Source organism: Lichenostomus cassidix, unplaced genomic scaffold (genome assembly GCF_008360975.1).
Source record: "Lichenostomus cassidix isolate B80296 unplaced genomic scaffold, HeHo_3.0 unassigened_scaffold_chr26, whole genome shotgun sequence".
Classification (NCBI taxonomy): domain Eukaryota; kingdom Metazoa; phylum Chordata; class Aves; order Passeriformes; family Meliphagidae; genus Lichenostomus; species Lichenostomus cassidix.
The window spans coordinates 392,305-404,401 of NW_028147268.1; positions in this window are offsets into that span (position 1 = coordinate 392,305).

A 12,097-nucleotide genomic window follows, 5' to 3' on the forward strand; every position below is an offset into this window, starting at 1 on the left:
CTGAAAGTCTCTCAGATCTCACCTTCCTGAGAGTTTGAGCATCCCCTCATCTTCTCATCCCAATCTATTTTGGGCCTCCAGTGTCTCTTCCCACCTTGGGTATGACATTTAACGATTTTCATTCATTTCCATGCCCAAACGCCCTGTCAGTGTGTGCACACAGGATTCCATTTCTGTTTGGCAACACCCAGGCTTTGTTTTCCCTGCTGGCCACTGAATTATGGCAAAAAGGAGTGAAAGCCATCTCTTTCCAGCCTTTTTTTCATTTCTTTATGGGGAAAAATGAGAATAGTGAACTAAAAATCACAGTTTTTGTCCCACCTGGTGTGTGCTGGACACCTGGCTGCTGATATTCCACTGAAATTCTCTGTTTAAAAAACCCCTGAAATTCCCTGTTAAAAATTTCTGACTCCCTGGCTGCTGATATTCCACTGAAATTCCCTGTTTAAAAACCCCTGTTATTTGCTGAATAAATTTGCAGATCGCCTCTAATAAGCCTAAATGAGCTCGGTTTGTATCTAATTAAAACATATTTATCCTTCTGAGGCCCTGTGGATATAAAGTCCCCATCAGAGGGCCTGGTGGAGGTGCTGCACCCAGGGAGGGCTTGGGTGGAGAATGGAATTTTCTGTGCTTGTCTGATTTTCAGGAAGATTAACAGAGGGCAGTCCCAGAGTGGGACTCAAGCACCCCAAATCTCCCAAAATCCCAGGTGTGGAGGTGACTAAACCCACAGCAGTGGCATTTGGAACCTCCTGTCCTGTCACAGATCATCCAGAAAAACCTCCCAGGCTGGTGAGGAGCTTTTTATTTATATAATATATAAATAAACCAACCCAGTGCTGGGCTGTGATTGCAGCTGATGGCTCTATTAAAGTTGATTTTCCCGTGTTGTTTCGCTGTGTCTTTTCATTTTGCTCCGCGTGTGTGAAAACCTCCTTCAGCAGAGGCAACTGGCAGAGGAAAAATTGGAGCTACAGGTGTTCTCCGAGATAGCAAATTACTTGTTTATCATCCTTAAGCTCTCCCTGTTGGTTTCCTCGCACAGCCAGGGATGTTTAAAGACTTTGGGAGCTGTGAAATGCTTCAATTTCCTCCCCTGCTCCCTCATCTCCTTTCGCTGCTGCCATCATTAGCATTTAAAAACCAGACACGGCCAGAGCTTTACAACCTTAAAATCAATAATAGGAGGGGGAAAAAAAAAAGAGCAACAGCCAAAATTACATTTCTAGGCTGGAAACAAATGGCTTTTTCCTGCTCTCTGCTGTGGGGGAAATTTGTGTGTGTTTGCTGTGGTGTGGACAGGCGGAGGGGAGAGGAGGATTCACTTGGGACAGAATTCCCACCCAGGTAACAGTGACAACCTGGCCAGGCTGGGAAAGCGATTTAGGTCTGTAAATTGCTTTATGCAGTGAAAAGCTGATCTGTGCATGAGATTTTTCAGGCCCTACAGCCTGGAGAGTTGGGTTGGTTTGTGTTATTTTTAGTGGAAACCGTGTTAGGGAATTTTTTGGTAGTAGGGATGGTCCTGAGTGTGGGGTGAGCTTGGCAGAGCTGGGCGCTGGGGATGCTCCAGGAATCAGCATTTCCAGCTGGAATTTTGGCTGGAATAATCCCAGTGGGCACTGGGATGCTGGAGGAGCAGGAGGGGAACGTCTTTTGTGCAGACAAAGGAGGGCACAGGATTTAAAATACAAATTAATTGAACCTCTCAGCGCAGCAGAAAGTGAATAAAAACCTTGCCATGACCTCAGCTCTGCTCTGGCTCCCCTTTCCCCTCCTTGCCTGATGGAAACTCCGTGGTTATTCCGAGTCCATCAATCAGGGCTGGCAGAGGACAGCAGCAGCTGCTCCAGGGCAATGGGTTTACAAATGATGAATCGTGGGGGAAACGTCTGCAGGAATCCAAACTCGTCCTGCTGCAGGGAAGTTCAAGGCTTGCTGATTGAACGTTTTTCTCGCCTGTTTGAGGGTCAAGCCCAGAGAAAACGCAGGGAAACTCGGCTGGGGTTGTGCTGGTGGGAGAATCCCCTCTGGGTGACCAGCGCCGAGGTCAGCTCGTGTTGATCATTAAACCGCTGGGAATTCCTTACCTGCCCTGATATCTTTACCCTGAAACCCTGGGAGTGTCCAGCTGAGGGATTTTAGGATGCTGAGAGCCAAATTCACAGAATCGAGGCTTGGTCGCTGAATTGCTGCTTTCCTTCAGCTCTTGGAGCAACTCCGCTTTTCCCACCAGCTTTTTTCTGTAGAGAGCAGCACAAAACAAGCCCAATTAACACTCATTATTGTATTTTCCCTCGTAGCTGAGCTCGCCATGCTCAACAGATAGAGAAGCGCCGGCGGAATTGCTACCTTCAGCCTGCACGGAACGTGCTGGGTATTCTTCTTTCCTCCCCATCCGAGTGTGTGAAAATCTCCTTGGAAACAGAGCCCTGCTGGTCTGTCTGCTGCCTGGGCTGCGCTTGCTGCGAGCGGAGCAGAAAGGGAGCGCTGCCTGCTCTGCCCGCGGGCAGCAGATCCTGGCGTGGGGATGGATTTGGGATCCGGGATGTTCCCGGAGCTCCGCGGTCCATTGCCGTGCCCTGGGGATGCTGCTGGGGCAGGGATTGCAGGGGTGGAGGCTCCAGATGTGGAGGTTTGGGGAGCACCGCTGCCCCAGATGTGCAGGTTGGGGAGAACTGCAGCTCTGTAACACCAAAGGTGCTGCCCCAGATGCGGAGATTGGGGAGAACGGCAGCTCTGCACCCCAAAGGTGCTCCTCCAGATGTGGAGGTTGGGGAGCACCGCTGCCCCAGATGTGGAGGTTGGGGAGCACTGCTGCCCCAGATGTGGAGGTTGGGGAGAACGGCAGCTCTGCACCCCAAATACGCTGCCCCAGATGTGTTCCGAGGGTGACTGGAGGAGCAGATCCCCCCGGAGCTGCAGCTCCAGCCCAGCCCCGGCGGTTTTGGGGAGAGGTGACACCCCGAGCCCCCACAAGCCACCGTGCCAAGGTTTTATTGGGAATTGAGCAGCAGCTCCTGCCCAAGCTGGGGAGCTCTCCCTGCTCCCACCCACACCCCCTCCGCGTCCCGCGGGGAGCACAGAGGAGCTAATCCCCGATCTGCTCCCATCTGGGCTCCCTGGCAGCCTCGGCAAGGCACTTAATGCTCCTTAATCCCCTGCCGGGCTGAGGTGTGCGAGCAGGAGGTGACAAAGTACACAGCGGCACAGCGCGTCCTGCCCGCCCGGGGTGGCGGCTGGGACAGCCTGGGGACCCAGGGGACAGGGAGGGTGCGGGAAAGTGTGGGATCAGCCCTGGGGATGGATCCCAGCCCTGGGGAACCCTCTGAGCTCTGCTGGTCCCCCTGGTCAGTTGGGATGCTCTGCCGCGGTGGGAATTTGGGATTTTTCCCGCTAGTTGGTGCTACAGGCGGCGATGCTCATCACCCAACTCGGGTGTGTGCTCCAGTGCTCGGGGAATTATTCAGCTCTGTGGGAAATCTGGTTTAAAAATCCCAACAGCTGGATATTCATCCGCATCGCCATTTTTAACTTTTTCCTTGCGAAGTTCAGGGTGTGATTCCTTCCGGGAAGAACAGGTTTTTGGGTTACAAAGCAGAGTGTCCGAATAGCCTCTTGCAGACCAGGATTTCTCAGCTGGGAGAAGAGGGAATGGTGGCTTTGATGGCAAAGCCGATGGTCAGGAGCTCTGAGAAAAGAAAAATTCCTTTCACTCCTTTCGCTGCCCGCCGAGGAATTCGAGCAGCACGGAGCAGGAGCGGTTCTGCCCTTCCTCAAAAATCCGATTTTAACGATCCCACTCGGTGCCTCTAAGTGCCTGACAATACTAAACAAAGGGGTTACAACCCCTATTTGCCAGACAGACCATAGGTGGAGGGGATAATTTTAGCCAAAGGCTGTGGCACTTGGCTCTGCGCCTCCAAAAAATCGTTTGACATCGCCAGACAATGGCTTTGTGTCTCACTCCCTGCGCGGCGTTAATTGCTGAGGATCTCTCGGAGCGATTTCCACGGGATCGGAAAAGCCCCGGGGATGTGTTTAGCGCTGCTGCGAATGGGAATTGCTGCCCCTTGTCGCAGAAAAATGACATTTTGGGGCTTGTGGAGAGCATGGCTCTGTCACCTGGGACTGGGCTGGGCTGGGGACATGCATTTCTGGCTGTGATGGATCATCCATCCCTCACCCCAGCCAGAGCCTGAGCCCATGGATTCCTCCACTGGTGTCCGGAAAAGCCCCAAAATTAACCACTAGGTTAATTGATTAATCATCAACGAGTGATTTGTCTTTGGGGTTTCTGTATGGACAGGAGGATGTGGGTATTGCTGGAGCAGCAACAAAATGAATGAATCTGCAGCCCTGGGTTCCTCCTGGAGAGGGGAATGTGGGGTTGGTTTGGGTGGGGATGGCAGGGACAGATGCTTGGGGGTTTGTGCCTTGAGGTTTTATGTGTGTTTGAGGTTTTTTTGGCAAACAAACAACAAAACACCCCAAAAAAACCCAAAAGTCAGAGAGTCCATGCTCTGGTCGCAGCTCTGTTTTCAGATTAGATGAGGCTTTGTGTGTGGCTTTGCTCTGGCCCAGTGGAATCCCTGGTTTTAGTGGATATTCCATGTCTGATTCCCTCTGGATCCCAGTTTTTAGTGGATATTCTGTGTCTGATTCCCTCTGGATCCCAGTTTTTAGTGGATGTTCCATGTCTGATTCCCTCTGGATCCTTGTTTTTGATGGATATTCCATGTCTGGTTCCCTCCTGATCCCTGTTTTTAGTGGATATTCTGCCTGGTTCCCTCTGGATCCCAGTTTTTAATGGATATTCTATGTCTGCTTCCCTCTGGGGAGCTCTGCCCTTCCTAACGAGCACACAAAAGCTCAGCCCCGACCCTGGGCCAGCCCGGGGAGCTGCTGCCTTTCCCTGCCGACTCTTCCCATCAATCCAGGCCATCAAATGCCACCCCGAGGCTGGAGGGAGCCCCGTTCCTGTCACACCGAGGTGACACCCAGCCCTGCCCCGGCTCGGGGCAGATTTACAGCTCAGTGTTGGATTGAGAGGAGATGTGAAAATCGCTGCTAAGCCCTGCTGCCCCCAGCCCGGGGGGGCTGTGATTGTTGGCCTCGATGGCGAGATTGAAAAAAATAATTAAATTAATTCCTAAGTCCTCAAAAGCTAATTGGGCCAGGATTATCCCGGGAGGACAGCAGAGCTGCTGGGGACAAGGGGCTGTTCCCTGAGGTGACCTGCAGTGGGTGACGAGCCAGATGCTGTTTTCCCTCCTGCAGAAACACAATCCAGGCTCTGATCACCTCTTGGGAAAGTTGGCCTCGAGACACCTTTGCCAGATGTCTCAGCCCTGCCTGGATGTGCAGGGCAGCAGATTCGAGGGGAATTGGAATTATAAGGGATTATTATCAGAGAAGCTGTGGCTGCCCCAACCCCGGGAGTGTCCAAAGCCAGGTTGGACAATCTGGAATAGTGGAAGGTGTTTCTCTCCATGGCAAGAGGTGGAACTGGATGGGATTTAAGGTCCTTTCCAGCCCAAACCACTCTGGAATTCTATAATTCCCTAACGCTGTGGGTTTTCTGCAGCATCTGTTGCTATCTGACCTAATCTGTGTCTAATTTCGCAAATGTGCTTTTATCCAAGTGTGGGAGCAATCCCTCTGCCTTCATCGGGAACAACACAGCCTTCTGCTCCCCGGGGGAGAATTCTGGCATTCCTGAACCATCCCCTGCAGGGAGCCACTGCTTCCCTCCCCATTCCCTCCCCTTGAACAGCCACATCCAGAATATCAGAGCACCAGGCTGCTCTCGGGAAGTTAAAGGTCCCCAGAGCCCTGAGCAACCCCATCCAGCGTTAATATCCCAACTTTTGACAGCCAATATCCACCGTCCCGCCCCCCCCAAACTAATTAATTTTCTGCATGATTGAGTTTAACACCATCGTTTAGCTCTGGCGGCTGGCGGAGGCTTTGAAGTGCAAACCGATTATGCAGGGAACAAGCTGGGAGCTGGTTAATAAGTCCCAACAAAGTGTGCACTGCTGGGAGGTTGTGTGAGATTCCGTGTAGGATTTTAGTGTTGTTTTGTCTTGGACTTCAGCAGCAGGGTCTGTCACCAGAGAGAGAGAGAGGGAGAGCAGCAATGGCACTGCTGGGAATGTTTAAAGCCACCGAGGGGTTAATGAACAGGAGGTGACTCTGCTGCCTCGGAAAATCTCATCTTTCCCCTCATTTGCCTGGTTTGGTTTGGCTTCAGGCTGGTTGGTGATGGAGGGAAGCAAAGGTGTTTCTGAAATGCTGGTGCCCGTGATTGTCCCTGCCGAGGGACAATTGTCTCTCCCTGCATGACCCCTCAGGATCTGTTTCCTTCCCCTTTTTTTTTGTAGAGTTAGATAGGAAAGGAGTTATTTAATTTGGTTTAAATGGCTCTCCATTACCTTTTATCCACCTCTGAAGGCAAACAGGGCTGTGAGGATCCACTGAGCTTCACTGCCAATGCCAAGAGGAGAGTTTTGCCCATGGGAAGCCAAATCCCTGTGGTTGGATTCTCCAGGGATGATCTCAGTTTGGCCACTAATGGGGAGAGAATGGCATTACAGTATTTGGGCTGTTTTGGTGAAGGACAGATTTTCCACAGCTGGGAAGTTCAAACACAGCAGCAAAAAGAATTGTGAACTCAAACAAAAATACCAACCAGAAAACTTCAGCAAAGGCTTTAAATTATTCACTTCTGGAGCTCCACAGATTAGTTTTCTCCTAATTTCTTAGTTTGCTAGTGGGGAAAGACCTCAGAAGGGGCTGAGCTGCAATTCACAGATCAAGGGAGAGCTGGAAATCCCAAATTGCCCCGCCTGGCAGGACTGCTGGGAACAGGGTGAGCTGCGTTTCGTGCAGAAATCGTGAAATGTGGGACCTCTCTGTGCCACACCTCGCAGGGAAAAACGCCCAACCGCCGCAAACAAAGGGAAAAAAGCAAAAAACGCAATTAAAGTTGGTTTTGATGAGGCTGCGGAGGGGCGGGGCGCTGCTCCTCATGGCCGGGAGGTGGCGCTGCGGATCCGGCTGCGCTGGGGGGACAGAGGGGACACTGGGGGGACACTGAGGGGACAGTGGGGGGACAGAGGGGACACTGGGGGGACATGGGGGGACATTGGGGTGACACTGGGGGGACAGAGGGGACACTGGGGGACATTGGGGAGGCATTGGGGGGACATGGGGGGACACTGAGGGGACATGGGGGGACATGGGGGGCAATGGGGGACACGGGCAGGGTTTGGGGTCCGGCAGGGAGCGGGAAGGAGGCTTGGGCAGGGTTTGGGGTCTGCTGATGAATGGGGACAAGGAGGGGACAAGGAGGGGACAAGGGCAGTGATGGGGCATTGCTAGGACTGGGGCAGTGTTGGGGTCAGGCAGTGCTTAGAGGGGGACAAGGACAGTTTTGGGGTCCAGCAGTGCCCACGGAGGGGGAAACAGGTAATTTTGGGGTTCAGCACCACTCCTGCCTGAGGTCATGCCCCAAAACCCATGGGGTGTGTGCCAGCTCGGGCTGGGATGTCACACCAGGGGACAGTGACTGTCACTGCTGTCCTTGACAAACACGGGTGCCAGCACGGGGCCAGGTCACTGTAAACTGCTTTATTTTGGTTTTTTTACTGATTGAGCCATTCCAAACGTTCAAGGCAAAGGGTGACATTTTCCCCTTGGCAAAGGGTGACATTTTCCCCGGCTGGGCCACCAGTGAAGCTGTGCCCAGCCTTGCCCTCTGCTCCCCATCTGCTCCCAGCCCAACTCCCAACCCCACCAGAGTCAAGATTTTGGGATCAATGACACTCCCTGAAGCCTCTGCTGCTGCTTTTCCCTGGCCAAACCCCCTGTGAGGAACACTGAGCTCTTTGCCCCCACAATTCCTGCCCTGACGTTCTTCTGGCCACAGCAAAACATTTTTGGAACCGGCTGGGAAGTTTTCACCAGCTTAAAAACCGAGATTCGGCGTTGGGGATGGTTTTATTTCTGCCATGTGAAACGTCTGGAGTTCTCCCCCTGTGTCTGGCAGGATTTCTGCACTTTGAGAATATTCCTGCACTGCTCTCGCTGACTTTCCTCAAGCTGTTTTTATTCCTACCACCACTCCAGCCATATATTGCTTTTTTTTCCTCCCTCCCTGCTCAAACTAAGACAAGAATAATCTCTCACAACCCCCAGACTACGAGGAAGGGAAGGCTGGCTGATTTTTGTGGCTGGCTGGGCACGATGTGCAGATGTTGCCCTGATGTGTGCCGTGCCCACAAGATGCCAGCTCGATTTTGCCCTTTTTCCCCTTTTTTCCTGAAGGTTCTGACAGACCCCATGGCCGCAGGAGGGAGCAGCAAGGAGGAGCAGCAGGGTTTGGGGTTTTCTAGCGGCGTTTCTCATCCGGAGTTTAATCTGGTGTGTCTCAGCCCTGCTGCATGCCTCGGGAGTGACTACAGGCTCGGCCCCGGCTGGGAGCAGAGCTGATGGTTTTGGCTGCTCGGAGCTCCTGATAAACGCTGGCACATCTGATTTATTGTCTGCCTCCGTTCCCAAGGAGACCACATGGGGAGCAGCCCGAGATAAGCTGCTCATAACCTAAAGGTGAATGCCTTAAAATAGCAGCGTCCCTTTCCCCCTTCCCGTCGGTAGGGAGCTCTTGCTCCCCCCTGCTATCTTTATTTCGCTCTGCTATCAGGGAATTCAACGCTCTGTGCTCTGCTGGGGAGCCTCGCTGTCCTCACAACTGGCTGGAGCTGTAAATCCAGCCGGATTTTGTGTTCTCACTGCTGGTGCAGGTCTGAGGAGCACAGTGAGGTGATCCTAATTCTAATTGGTGGCAATTCTTGGGCTGAGCCCCGGAGCTGGAAGTGCTGGGATCACCGTGGGATGTGCCCAGGTGGGGTTTGCTGCACCCTCAGCCCCTTTTTGGGGGCTTCACCCTCCTCCTGCCTCGGGGAGGAGGAAGTCCTGCTCGGATTGGGGGATCCCAGGGTGGTTTGTGTTGGAAAAGACCCCAAAGCTCATTTCATTTCTTCCACACCTCCCTCCATCCCAGGCTGCTCCAAACTCAACCCAACCTGGCCTTGGACATTGCAGGGATGGAGAGTCCCCAACCCCTTGGGCACCCTGTGCCACCACCTTCCCAGCCTCCCAGGGAACTCCTTCCTCTAATTCCTTCCTCTAATTCCTTCCTCTAATTCCTTCCCCCACGGGATCTGTGGGGCACAGCTGGTGATGGGGATGACCCCATGCTGCTTTTCCAGCAGGTTTCCCAGTGCTGTGTTTAACAGTGGGAAGAGGAAGGAATTTTTTGGTCTCAGGTGAGGCAGAGGTGCTGCTGCTTGGCTTAGGAAATGCTCCAAAATGTTGCTGGAGCTCTGGAGCACAGAGCACAGGGAATCCCCTGATCCCCGGGGACAGAGTTTGGGGGTCACTGCTCTGCTTCCCTGGGGTTTTGGGGAGATCAGCTGGGAGTCACCTGCAGCTGGAGCTGCCCAGCAGTGTGGGATGGGATATGGGAGATTATGGGATATGGGATATGGGAGATGGGAGATGGGATGGAATTTATGGGATGGGATGGGATATGGGATTTATGGGATGGGATATGGGATATGGGATATGGGATATGGGATATGGGATGGGATGGGATATGGGATGGATGTGATTTATGGGATAGGATGGGATATGGGATATGGGACATGGGACATGGGATATGGGATATGGGAATGGGATATGGGAATGGGATATGGGATATGGGAATGGGATATGGGATATGGGATATGGGATATGGGATATGGGATATGGGATATGGGATATGGGATGGGATGGGATGGGATTTATGGGATGGGATGGATGGATGGATGATGGGATTTATGGGATGGGATATAGGATATGGGATGTGGGATATGGGATTTATGGGATGGGATGGGACTGCACAGGCAGGGTGAGGAGCTGCTGGCAGAGCAATGAGCACCACAATTAATGCCAAAGCCATCAGTGCCACCCTGAGCCCCTGGCAGGAGCAGGAGCAGTGGCACAGTGCTGGCAGAGCACCTGACACTGTCCCAGAGCTGCTGCTCAGGAAATCCTGGGATTTTTGTGCTTGACTTGCTGAAATTTGCTCAATTTGTGCCACCAGAGTGGTGCAGAGGAAAGCAGCAAATCAGGTTTGCACATCACTGGTGTGTTTGTATTGAATCAGAACTTGATCCAGCTAATAAAGTAAAAGGTTTCTTATCAAGGCCACTGCCAGGTGCTTTCAAGCAGTTTTCAAATGTTGATTTCCCAGAAGGACTGGAATTAAAAAATTGGACATATTCTGCTGAATAAAGACTTCCTGCCACTTAGCAATGCTGCCTTCTGGTAGCAGGAGAGAGGAAAAAAAATGTATTCATCTGAATTTTAAATTCTCAGCTACAAAGAAAGCAATTTGGACTCTGGGTAAAATCTGAAACAGGGTGAAATTCACTTTACAGAGTCAAATTCACATCCAGCCTGGGGTCTGAGGAGAAATGGAGCAACACTGTGGAAAGTCTTGTGGTGGGCTTTGCACAAGAGCAGATTGCTTCATTTTTTCCCCAACATTTTTCGGCTCTCATCAAATGTGAGTGGATGCTAGACTGAATCTGCAGGAGCTTTCACAACCTCCCCTCAGCTGCCACTGTGTTATTCCATCTGCAGTTTTAACCAAATAATTCTCTGATTCTGGTGGCTTTGGGGAGAAAAACTCTTGGGGGAGCCTAAAACCTGCTCTGTGCCCACTGGCAAGAGAATAAACTAATCGGTTAATAATTAAAATTAAATTTTTTAAATTTTAAACAATTAAAATATTTAATATTTTATTTTATATTTAATTTTAAATAATTAAATTAAAAATTAATAATCAAAAGGGCCTGGATTTTGTGTTTAGCAGAGTGGCTAAACACACAGTTTTGATTGAACAATGAGGTTTTAAGGTCCATTCTCAGCCCTGGCTTGGGCACAGATCCACCTCTGTTGGTTTGGGTGTGGAGCTGCCCTGGCTGTGTTTGTGGCGAGGGGCAGGCAGGGCTGGCTCTGCTCCCACCCCTGGCAGCTTGTGGCACACGAGCTCCTGGCTCCTGCCCTGCCAGCCCTGCTGGAGGAGCTCTCTGGGCTCGTTCTGCCAGCCCAGCAGGAAGCACAGAGCAGATCTGTCCTTGTCACAGCCTGGCTAGGCTCGGAATCAAATCAGATTTTGTAAATGTAAAACGAATCAATCGGTGGAGAAGGAACCCCAGAAGGTGCAGTCAGAGCTTTGTGATTTGATCCCAAACCCCTTTGCTGCCTGGGCAGTCTGGTGCTGGAGTGTGGGGTTGTCTCTGAGATCCAGACAGATGATGAAGCAACTTAACATCCCAAAATCAGGTGAATCTCTTTTAAATGTAACTTTCCCACCTGCCTTTGCACCAGGAACTATTGACGTGCACAGCAGCCACAGGACCAGCTTTGCTTTGGGGAAGTCAGGCTGAAAGCCCCAAAACACCTGCATTTCTGGTGGAAATTTCCCCTTCCAAGGCAGGCCATATGCTGGGGTGGGATGAACAGAGCAGCTTGTGCTGTGGCTCAGCAGGGAAGGATCCCAGGGAGCTGCATCAGCCACGCCAGGCTCGTTTTAATTAGCACTTCCCTCCAGGAGAGAAGAGCAGGCAGAGCAATGCAGGAGATGAAGGTTTTCTCTCAGCCTGGGGCTGCACAGAGCTCTCCCTCTCACCCTTCTCCAGATGGCAGTGCTGGAGAGGACTCTGGTGCTCGTTTCCCCTGGTGACATCACCCTGAGCCACCCAGCTGGCACCGTTCAGGTGACATCAGGAACGAAGCACCAGAGATTTGGGTTGGCTTCTGTTGGACCTGCTTTGCTCCCTGTTGGTTTTTTTGGGTTTTTTCTCCCCCTCTTGTTGCTGTCCAGAATATGTGCCTTTCTTTCTAATGAGAAATCAATGGTGCAGCTCACTTGGTGTCACCCGGGCGAGGTGACAAGGGACACTGCAGGACAGCAAAGCTGGAATGTCCCTCTGGCCAAACAGCTGCTTGGGAATGCTGATGTGTGCTGGGAGAGCAGCGT